The following is a 12,343-nucleotide window of genomic DNA, read 5'->3' on the forward strand; positions in this document are numbered from 1 at the left end:
GTGATCACTTTGTATCATACCAAACGACCCTTATTGATGATTGGTTGTAAGTCAACCTTATAGACCAGCTATCCTAGTAGCATGGACAAGAGCAGTCTTTAGGCTAAGCTCTAGAGGGCGTGTTAAGCCCGCTGTTATACCATCACATATACCCCTTGAACACCAAGTGAAAGGACACCACACAGGTTGTTATGAAAATAAAAGGATATTTATTTATAACAAGTCTACACTGAACTCTTTATGAGTCAGGGAGCTAAGCACATAACAAAACTCTTAAGAAAATACTTTAAGTTGCACAATTTACACAAATGCCCGAGGGGCATGAAAAACCATATACTCCAAAAGTGGAATGCGAAATACTAGCAGGTAAGTAACAAGATCCAGAGGCTTCAGGATCGCTAGGAATACACTACTGAACCTTCAGGTTAGGAGCAGGAGGCCTAGGGAGATCGGGTGCAGAGTGTGCACTCTCACGCGGGATGCGGGACAAAGTCTATGGATGCTAGTTTTCGTAAAGTTAGTTATCGGACGAATCCGACTAGTTAGGCTGAAAACGAAAAAGGATCTGGACACTTAGATAGTGAACCTACGTTGGAGCACCGAAATGCTCAGGTTACCTAGCCCAGGGGCTGCGGCTGCATAGGGTTCAAAAGACGTCGGGAATCCTCGTTACAGTCTATGGAGCCTGAAAGAAGAAGTTGCTGGCAGGCGACCAGTGATGAAGTTCGATGTGATCCAAGCCTGGATCGGTGATGGAGACGACCTGAAAGCAGAGGGGACTCAGTTCTTAATCACTAGCCAGTGATTAGGTGGGCACCAGGATGGCACCGGATGAAGTCACCTCGACCAGGTGAGTGGGCGACGCTGGGCTCTGCAGTTTCTCGGACCAGGAGGCGTTGTCGGCGACCAGGATGGAGGTGCGAGCTGTCCCACGAAGGTGTCTGCTGTTGGCGATGCTAGACCCAGGATTGGGGCAACAAACCTTGGCAAAGGCAAGCCCAGGCGGTGGACTCAGAATGGCGTCTGGAGTGGACCAGGAGGGTCCGGGGTGCTCCTCTTTTGGAGGGGAGCTAGGGCCAGTCTGAAGCAAACAGACCAGCGATGCAATCGTCGTGGTTCGTCGTCAGGAGGGCTACAAGCCAGCAGGCAAGTGGTCGGACAACGCGGTGAGCAGCAAAGAGCAGAAGGGCCCCACGCAGATCTCGTGGATGCTGGGGGGCTGGACTTCGGTGCTGGAGCTGCTCAGGGTTAGGGCTTCTCAAACCCAAAAGCACTCACTCGAGGATCCCTCGGCGGTCGTGCTGGATAAGCGTCGTGCAGTCTTCAAGATGGCCGGTCCCTTCAGGTCTCGTCACACCCACGAATCTCAGCTGGGCTGATGATGTAGGTAGAGGTCAGAGATGCCAGGGAATCCGGGTCTCGTCGAGCTGGGCAGTCTTGATCCAGAGGATGGACTTGCAGCAAACCGCATGCGCTTAGATGGTGTCCGCTGGAGCAGGGTGGCTACTCCTTAGCCACAAGGGAGAGTCTTCAGAAATGTTCAAGAGTTCTTTTGTAGAAAGTAGTCAAGATTCAGAATTATCTAATTTGGGAAGGGGGCCCGCTCCTACCTTTATTCTAAAAAAAGGGGCTGGCACGCGACTAGGTCCTGCCCATGGGTGTGACCAGGAGGGGGTGGTTACACCCCTCTCCCATGCCGGACTTTCCCCAGCTCAGGGGCTGGTGTGCCCCTGGAACTGGTTCAAGCCGGCATATGCACAGTGAGCACCGGGGTGCCACTTGCAGTCACCTTCCTCTCAGCCCTGCCTACCTGGGATACACAAAACCGTGTCTGGGATGGTGCTAGCACCGCCCCTGACAGGAAACCCTTTGTCCAAGCTCTCCTCGCTGGAAGGACTCCCAGCAGCAGGAGGTCAGACTTGTGTCTGTGGTGGCAGCATCCATTTTGTGGAGCTGAGGCTGTGTTCAGCTTTAACCGGTGTTCACAGTTACATACATGTCGCGTCCCTCTAGAAGGGTGGAATGCTAACCCCGTCGCCAGAATTGGCGAGTGGCTAGTATTCCAATTTGTATGACACCTTACTCGACATGTTTTGATAAAGCGATACCAAAGTTGGCACATAACCGCGAGGATTATAATGCACTTAAGAGTATATGGTATGCGTTATCATGGAACAGCTATTAGGACTTGGTTCCGCAAGCTGCAAACGGGCTCAGCTCATGCCAGAGCACCATCTCACATAATTCCAAGCACTCTGCCTTCAGGATTGTCAAGGCCTGCCATAGGAGTGACTGATAGGAATACATGTGTCCATTTTAGGGTTAGATATAGGAATACTATATCTAAAGCAAAGGGTGATTACACCACCTTGCCCCAGCTGTCGTGCAGCCAGTTGTGTCAGATTTGGATGGCCAGCCAGGGGTGGCATAATACATGCTGCAGCACCTGGGCATACAATTGGCGGCCATGCTACAAGAAACGGTGCGTCTCAACTACGCTAACCTTAGTCACACTATCCGCGCGGAGGTCGGGCGGTGGCGGCACCTCCCACTATCTTGGCTGGGCCGAGTGGCAGCAGTAAAGATGACAATCCTCCCGCAAGTTTTATACGTTTTTCGGGCTAGTCCGCTCCGTCCCTCGGAGGGATGGATTCGCCACACGCAATCGGAGCTGGCTCAGTTTGTGTGGAACGGGAAACGGCCCAGACTCAAACTGAGGCTAGGGATGCTTCCCCCGGAGAGTTGTGGGCTGAGCCTGCCGGATTTGCGTCACTATTACCAGGTGACCCAACTCAGAACCCTAGTGGAATGGAGCAAATGAGAATCGGAGCGCCATTGGTTGTTCCATGACCAAGTGGTCGCGGGGCGTCCACTCCAGGAGGTGCCTTTCCTACGGCAACAACACTGGCCCGCTAACCTATACGCCTCCTTCGTCACAAGGGTACCGCTAGAGGTATGGGATCGAACATGCGTCTTACACGACCTGACGACCTTCCCCTCTCCCCTCACACCCCTGTTAGAGAACCCTGACTTCGGCCCGGGTAGGGATGTCCAGACCTTTGCACGGTGGCGCCCAGCAGGATGCCGATGCCTCTTTCACATGTATTCAGGTGCAGGAGTGATGCCTTTTGAGGAATTCCGGAAGACCTATGACCTCCCGAGGCTGAACGCCTTAGGTATCTACAGGTCCGACATTAGGCGCTTCAACCCCAGATCCGTGGAGACGCTACACGCAAGCTAAGTAAATATGAATACTGGCTTCTCTCGCGCACCACAGATAAGCGACTCATTTCAGACATATATCGGCTCCTCTTGGACAGATACTCGCGCGTTTATAATGCAGGACGGGCTAGATGGGAGAGGGAACTGGGGCGGACTCTGCGCAACAAAGAATGGGAGGACATTTACTACCGCGCCAGACACTCACGAGGTTTGGCACCTCACGCGAGATGCGTGAGATTCGGTATCTCACGCAAGATGCGTGAGATTCGGTATCTCACGCATCTCACGCGAGATGCATGAGATTCGGTATCTCACGCGAGATACATGAGGTTTGGCACCTCACCCGATATGCGTGAGGTTTGGCACCTCACCCGAGATGCATGAGGTTTGGCACCTCACCCGAGATGCGTGAGGTTTGGCACCTCATCCGGGATGCGTGAGGTTTGGCACCTCACCCGAGATGCGTCATGTTTGGCACCCTCACGCAGGATGCGTGAGGTTTGGCACCCTCACGCGAGATGCGTGAGGTTTGGCACCTCACCCGAGATGCGTGAGGTCTGACACCCTCACGCGAGATGCGTGAGGTTCGGCACCTGACGCGGAATGCGTGAGGTTTGGGACCTCACCCGAGATGCGTGAGGTTTGACACCCTCACCCGAGATGCGTGAGGTTCGGCACCTCACGCGGGATGCGTGGGGTTCGGCACCTCCCGCGGGATGCGTGAGGTTTGGCACCCCACGCGAGATGCGCGAGGTTTAACACCCCACGCAAGATGCGTGAGGTTTGGCACCTCACCCGAGATGCGTGAGGTTTGACACCCTCACGCGAGATGCGTGAGGTTTGGCACCTCACCCGAGATGCGTGAGGTTTGACACCCTCACGCGAGATGCGTGAGTTGCGGCATCTCACGCGGAATGCGTGAGGTTTGGTACCTTACCCGAGATGCGTGAGGTTCAGCACCTCACCCGAGATGCGTGAGGTTCGGCACCTCACCCGGGATGCGTGAGGTTTGGCACGTCACCCGAGATGCGTGAGGTTTGACACCCTCACGCGAGATGCGTGAGGTTTGGCACCCTCACGCGAGATAAGTGAGGTTCGGCACCTCACGCGGAATGCGTGAGGTTCGGCACCTCACCCGGGATGCGTGAGGTTTGGCACCTCACTCGAGATGCGTGAGGTTCGGCACCTCACCCAAGATGCGTGAGGTTTGGCACCCTCACGCGAGATGCGTGAGGTTTGGCACGGGGCGTGCCTATGATGATGTCAGCGGCCGCGCCCAGTTCCCCGTGCTCACTATTCAGCGTCTTTTGGTGAAGGAGGAAGAGGATCTTGGGGCTCCGTTTCTCTGCAAGGCCAGCTTTGTTATTTTGATCGGTGGAGAGTTCTGGGTGCCTGAAGACTGCTACAACGCTCGCTGAGCTGCAGGAGGAGTTTAGAATCTGCAGAGACTTCTCTTCTTGATGGGCTCCCGGTGAGGCTAGGTTTTGGGGGGATTACCTGTCACTAACCCAGATTCAGAAGTAGTCAATCCATCCATCAGGAGTTTGTTAAAGCGCAACTACTCACCCGTAAGGGTCTCAAGGCGCTAGGGGTGGGGGGTGCAGGTTCCATTCCATCAAGGAGGGGGTCCGTCGAAGAGCCAAGTTTTAAGGTTTCTTGCGAAGATGGGGAGCGATGTTGTCTGTCTGAGGTGGAGTGTAAGGGCGTTCCATGCTTTGGCGGCGAGGAAGGAGAAGGAGCGACCTCCCGATCTGGTCTTTCTGGTGTGGGGGAACACGGCGTAGGAGAGCCGGGCTGATTGTAGGGTCCTTTGGGAGTGCCTGGAATTTGAGCCGGCTGTTCAGGTATGCTGGTCCGGTGCCGTGGAGGGCCTTGTGTGCGTGGGTGAGCATCTTAAAGGTGACTCTCGCCTCGATGGGGAGCCAGTGGAGTGTGCGCAGGTGCTGAGAGATGTGGCAGTGTTTTGGCAGGTTGAGGACCAGTCTTGCGGCAGCGTTCTGGATGTTCTGTAGCTTGCGGATGAGGTTTTTGTTTGTTCCGGCGTAGAGTGCGTTGCCGTAGTAGAGTCTGCTGGTGACCAGGGCGTGAGTGACTGTCTTTCGGTGTTCGAGGGGGATCCATTTGAAGGTCTTACGAAGGAGGCGGAGGGTGTGGAAGCAGGAAGATGAGACAGAGTTGATCTGGCGGTCCATTTTGAGCTCGGAGTCCAGGATGATTCCCAGGTTGCGTGCGTGGTCTGTGGGGGTTGGCGGGTTTCCAAGGGCGGTGGGCCACCAGGTGTCGCTCCAGGCGTCGGGGTTTGGGCCCATGATGAGTACTTCTGTTTTGTTGGTGTTTAGTTGTAGGCAGCTGTTTTTCATCCATTTGGCGACGGCTTCCATGCCTTCTCGAAAGTTGCGTCTGGCGGTGTTGGGCTCGTTGGATAGGGAGAGGATGAGCTGGGTGTCGTTTGCGTATGACACGATGTTGAGTCCGTAGGTTCTGACGATGGGGGCAAGTGGAGCCATGTAGACGTTGAAGAGCGTCGGGCTGAGGGAGGAGCCCTGGGGGACTCCGCAGGTGGTAGGTGTGGGGTCTGAGAGGAAAGGGGGGAGTCTGACCCGTTGCGTCCTGCCGGAGAGGAAGGAGCAGATCCAGTCGAGGGCCTTGTCCTGGATTCCTGCTTCGTAGAGTCTGCGTATTAGGGTGCGGTGGGAGACTGTGTCGAACGCCGCTGATAGGTCTAGGAGGATGAGGGCTACTGTTTCTCCTTTGTCCAGTTGGGTGCGGATGTCGTCTGTTGCGGCGAGGAGGGCGGTTTCCGTACTGTGGTTTTTTCTGAAGCCGGATTGAGAGGAGTCGAGGATGTTGTGTTCTTCAATGAATGTGGCAAGTTGGCTGTTGATGGCTTTCTCGATGACTTTCGCTGGGAAAGGGAGCAGGGAGATGGGTCTGTAGTTTTTGAGGTCGGTGGGGTCCGCTGAGGGTTTCTTTAGGAGGGGGTTGACCTCCGCGTGTTTCCAGTCGTCGGGGACAGAGGCGGTCGCCAGGGAGCGGTTGATGGTGTGGTGGAGCATGGGTGCGATGGTATCGGTGGCTCTGTTGAAGATGTGGTGGGGGCAGGGGTCCGTGGGGGCCCCTGAGTGGATTGACTTCATTGTCTTCAGTGTGTCTTCGATGGTGAGGGCTGTCCAGTCATCAATCGCTGGTTTCCGGGTGTCAGGGGTGGTTCGTGAGGGTTCAGTGTGTTGGTTGTCTTTGTCGAAGTTGTCGTAGATGCTCTTGATTTTGTGGTGGAAAAAGGTGCTGAGTTTGTCGCAGAGGTCTTGTGAGGGAGGGATGTCAGTAGACTCGCTGATGGGTTAGGCGAACTCCTTGATGATGCTGAAGAGTTTCTTGCTGTTGTGTGCGTAGGTGGAGATTCTGTCTTCAATTGCTTTTTTCCTCGTTTCTCTGATGAGTTGATGGTGGGCGTTGGTGGCGGCTCTGAAGCTGTTGTGGGCTTCTGTGGATTTGGTGTTTCTCCAGGCCTTTTCGAGGCGGCGGCATGTGCGCCTGGACTCTCTAAGTTCGGTGGTAAACCATCTGGCTTTCTTGGCACGGGTATTGTTGTTTTTCTTGAGGGGGGCTATGGTGTTGGTGCTGTCCGAGATCCATCTATGCAGGGTTCGAGCTGCGTTGTTGGGGTCGTCGTTTTCCGCGATGGTTGGGGTGGAGTTGTTGAGTGAGGAGGTGAGCTGATCATTGGTGAATTTGGTCCAGTTTCTTTCTGGAAGCAGGTGCTGGTGTCTGTGGATGGTGTGTGTTCTGAAGGTGAAGTGTACGCATGGGAGTTCGGTGGTGTGGCTGAAGGTGATGGAGTTTCCTGTAGTGAAGAGGGGGTCGAGGGTGTGTCCTGCTGAGTGCGTGGGCTCTGTCACGATCTGGCAGAGTCCAATGTTGTGGAGGTTGTCCAGGAGGCATGTGGTGTTGGGGTCCAGTTGATTGTCGAGGTGGAAGTTGAGGTCTCCCAGCAGGGTGTAGTTGGTGGATGCGATGGCCTGCGGGGAGATAATGTCCTTGATGGAGTTGGCGGAGGGTCCGCGGGGTCCAGGGGGTCGGTAGATGAGGGTTCCTCGGAGGGCGGCGGTGGGGCTGGCCAGAATCTTGAAGTGAAGGTGTTCCATCAGTTTTGTGGACTCGTCAGGTAGTGTGCTCAGGCGGAGGCTGGATTTGTGGACGATGGCGAATCCTCCTCCTGGGTGGGTGGGGTGGTCCTTCCTGGAGATCTTGTATCCATGCGGGATGGCGATGGCGATGTCCGGTCCCGAGGTGGCATTGGTCCAGGTTTCGGTGAAGAATGCTACGTCCGGGGTGGTGCTGTCGAGGAGGTCCCAGATTTCTGTGGCGTGTTTGTGGAGGGATCGGACGTTGAGGAGGATGCATTGCAGGGTCTTCGGTTCGGTTGTGTTCTTGGGGGCGGGTTGTGCTGGATCCGTGTTCTTGGCGGTGCTGCAGGTGTGTTGGCAGCGGTGACAGCTGAAAGGTCCATGGGTGTCGGCTGGTGATGCTAGCTTGCAGTTGTTGTTGCAGCCTGGGTTGAGTGCGTGGAGTGCTGCTGGGTCGTAGCGTTGGCGTGGCGGAGGTCCAGGGTTCCTGGTGCTGGTCGCGGACGGGCGCAGACGTGCTTGCCTTTGACGCGCCTTCGGTGCACCAGTGGCCGCCATTAAGTAGGGGTCGGGGAGGGCTGGACAGCTGGGAGGCGGGAGCGGGGAGAGGAGCTGGATTGGGCCGGTCGTGCTGGAGGGGGAGGGGCCGCGGGAGCAGCAGCGGCGGGGAAAGGTAAAGGGAGGAAAGAAGGGAGAAAGAAAAAAGGGAAAATAAGCAGAAATAAGGCACAAAAGAGCAGAGATGCAGAAAAGGGCAGAAAGGTGAAAGATGGAAAGGGTAGAAAAACGAGTGAAAACGAGTGACGGAGCGAATGGGAAAATGGGCAGAAATAAGGCACAAAAGAGCAGAGGTGCAGAAAGGTGAAAGATAGAAAGGGTAGAAAAACGAGTGAAGGAGCAGAGGGGGAGAAAGGGAAAATGGGCAGAAATAACGCACAAAAGAGCAGAGATGCAGAAAGGTGAAAGATAGAAAGGATAGAAAAACGAGTGAAGGAGCAGAGTGAGAGAATGGAGACAGAGGTCCACTCTACAGGTAAGATTGCGAATCTTGTTAAAACCATTTCAGTGATTTATTAGGAACATTCTATTTGATTTTCAAGATCATTTACCATATTCACGAGTGCGATTCTTGTTCTATAGTAGTTCCATGAATGTTTTTGGGAACACTTTTAAGTCACATAAAATAAGGAAATATAAGACACTGATTGTTTAGGTGATTGAAAACCTAGTCATAGAAAGATCTAAACCAAATTCTGCCGCTTATGCCTTTGAGCAGTTGATACTGAAGTGAAGTATTATCGCCACAATATAGCGGATCTAAGAAAGGTCAACTAAGAGTCTGATTGTCTGAATAAACGCAAGCCACGAAGCTCTTAAGCTAGTTCCTGATTGAAGGACAGAATCTGATGTCCTAATTTACGTCTTTGTGCGAAGGAAAGTGCGTGTATTTTTGTTTGCGAGTAACTTTTCCTTTTCAGATCTCCTTCCCAGCTGTTCCCTTCCTAATTCCCTTTCCCCCGCTTAATCACTTCAATACTCTGTGTAATCATTACAATCAGAGTTGGAGGTATTGAGAGGTGGGCCCCTTATATCATCACTCCAGACCCTGAGGAAGAAGCAACCTGACAGAATAGTGAGCCCACGAATAATATTCCTCCCGGTCTGAGAGTTTTGACATTATGGCCACCATGGATGATTTAATGAGGGTTATTGTTCAGATGCAAACAGATTTAACTGAAGCTAGGAATGCCACTGCAATGCTCTCTGATAAAGTAGATAGGATTCAGCGATTAAGTACTCCGCTTCCTCCTCTCCGTTCTCTGCAGCATACAGACTGAGAGAAATGACGCTGTTGGGGCAGCCGTCCGAACCAATCGGTGCTGGCTGCGGTGGAGGGGAGGGAGGTTGCCTGCAGCATTCCTGTTGACGAGAGCCCAGACCACGTCAGACGCATTCAAAATCCAGGACGGCGGGAGTCGGAAGTCTGCAGTCTCGGGAGTCAGCGCGGGAAGCCAAGGTAAGTTTTATATAATATTTTATTATGTATTATTATCGCATATCGCAGACTTACATGACCATTGCGCGCTGCAGAATCTATTGCCGCATTGCTGTTTTAATTATTTTAAAATTAATCTACTTTACTGCGCGCTCGCGCTGTCGATCTTGGCGCTAGGCGCTCCCTCTCTCATAGCGTGTTATTAGTACAACTCTTACCCGCACTACAATTGTGACCTCATTCCGCACTTTGCTGGAATTCGAGCGCTTCAGGGCACCTTAGGGCTCCTGGGGACATCGCGCTGCGGTGTTGGTAGCGCGCCATCTTGGGTGAGTGAGGGAACCAGGGAGTGCCGAATTGCTGGCGCCATCTTGGTTGGGGGCTAGTGATCGCACTGCAGGACTCTTGCGTATACGTCTATATATGATGGACGCCCTAAAGCACGCAGCGTAGGTGCGCAGCGGGCGCGCCGGCGGAGCGCCGGAGGTGCGCCAGAGGTAAGCCCGATTGCGCCCGTTCGCGCACAGGACGAGCCGGGTGCCGAAAATTCTGCCTCTCGGAACCAAGATGTAACTTCTTACTCTTATTCCCGCGATGAACTTTTACGCCTTAATCTCGGTTCACTCAGTAACCGAAAGTATAATATCACCAGTAAGCACACAGTTGCCTTGTCCTGTGGCTTGTTGAATGTGAGATCTCTCATCAAACACTGCGAAGAAATTGCGTTACTTATCGAGTCTTACCATCTAGACGTACTCTTCATGACAGAGACTTGGACAACACCGACTAGCTCGGTGGAACTGGGGACAGCTTGTCCCACTGGCTTCAAAATAAGGCATAATCCCAGGGTGGGAGCCAGAGGAGGTGGAACTGGATTAATTTTTAGGCAGACTCTTGACGTCTCCCAGCTTATCATCAAGGCAATCGCTGGGTGCGAAACATTGGGTTTCTCCATCAAGGACCAAGGAGGCGTGCTATTCACGGGTCTACTATGTTATAGACCCCCGGCTAGCTCGTTATCTGCTGTACCTGAGCTCATAGACTTAATATACGATCTCTCCCACTCCCACACAAAGTTGATGGTGTTAGGGGATTTCAATCTTTGGTCAGAGGGACCGACCAAGACGGCCTATGTAGAGCTGGTCCAAGCTTGTCATAATATTGAGCTACAACAACTGGTACTCTCCAAAACCCATTCCAAGGGCCATATTCTTGATCTACTTTTTGCTGTCGCTTGTCGAACGGCTATACGTGACGTCCTGCCTCAGTGTTGGACGGATCACGCCCTCGTCCAGTTCTCCCTCTCGTGCTCTAGTGCTCCATTAAAGAAAGGGAGTGTGGGGGGGCACTAGAATGGGGAGACAATGGTCTAGACTCCTCAAACAAACAATCTTGCCCTCTCAGCTGCCAGATGGCTTTGTATTGGGAGCGAATGTGGACGTAAGTTACGAGACTCTCTGTCAGCGAATCTCGGCTTCTCTGGACTCTTTGGCCCCGCTGTGAAAAATCAAAGATAGGACTAATCTTGCTATGCCATGGTACTCGGAAGAACTTCGGCAGCTCAAGCTCCAATGTAAACAGGCTGAGCGGACCTGGAGGAAACAGTACCTGGAATCACATAGAGTCCTCTTCAAACAAGCACTGGCGTCCTATAAAATCCAGATCAAGCTTGCCAAAGCTAGATTCTTAGAAGAATCTTTGATGGCTGCTGTAAATAAATCTCAGGCGTTATTTAAGATCGTAAAGGACCTGGCCCATCCTGGCTGTACCAAAAATGTCATTCCGGCCTCTCAAGCTCTCTGTGATTCGCTAGCACAGACCTTTGAGGATAAGATTGCCAACATCTTAAACAATCTTCCCTCATCAACTGGCCGTGCTGTGCACGATTCCATCTCGTTTGAGAATAGGAAGGAGTGTACTAAATCAGGTGAGCTGAGCAACTTTCCTCTACCATCTTTTGAGGACTTCTGCTCTTTGGCTGACGGGGTGTCCTCTGGCTCACCTTCTGATCCTCTTCCACCCAAATTCTGGAAACTTTTTCGTGAAGAGCTGTTTCCCCAACTTTTTTCCATCTGTCGCCAGTCTCTCACTTCAGCACGGGTTCCAGATTGCTGGAAATTGGCGATGGTCTCCCCACTGCTTAAAAAGGAGAATCTGGACCCCACATGCCCAGCCAACTTTAGGCCCATCTCCCTCTTGCCATTTCCTATTAAAATTCTAGAGAAACTGGCCACAAAACATCTCTCCAACTTTCTTGAGACTACTGATTGTTTGGATGTGGCTCAGTTTGGGTTTAGACCGGCACATGGGACAGAGTCGGCATTGGTGACTGTTCTCGATGACCTTCGAACGCGTGCCGACCAGGGTCGAGCAGCCTTTTTAACGCTGCTCGACATGTCAGCCGCGTTCGACACGGTCAGCCATGCAATCCTGATCAGGAGACTGACGGAGGGTGGGGTGTCGGGCTTGGCCCTTGAATGGCTGGTGTCATATCTCGATCAAAGCCACCAGGTAGTTGCCCTGCCACCCTTTAAATCCAACATCAGGAGGGTTGGTCAGGGAGTACCCCAGGGCTCGGCCATCAGCCCCATTCTTTTCAATCTTTACCTCCGTCCCCTGATCACGCTGATTAAATCTTTTGGCATACCAGTCACCAACTACGCCGATGACACCCAACTTATCTTCTCGTTTGAGGGTAAGGACGGGGTGTCGCAGGAGGTCTTCCATCGATGCATGAGCACCACAGCAGAATGGCTGGGTAACCACTCCCTACAATTTAACAGCTCGAAAACCGAGGTGCAACATTGCTCTATGGATCGGACCCCCAGACCCCTACCACAGGGTTTTTGGCCTCCTGATTTCCAAGGTAGTAGTCTGCCTGCCGAATCGGTTCGGAATTTGGGGGTAATGTTTAGTTCTGACTTACAGCTGGACACATCAGTGAACAACACTGTGGCCACTTGTATTGCATTACTTGGATCAATGCGAAAGATTCTAC

Source organism: Lissotriton vulgaris, chromosome 11 (assembly GCF_964263255.1).
Source record: "Lissotriton vulgaris chromosome 11, aLisVul1.2, whole genome shotgun sequence".
Lineage (NCBI taxonomy): Eukaryota > Metazoa > Chordata > Amphibia > Caudata > Salamandridae > Lissotriton > Lissotriton vulgaris.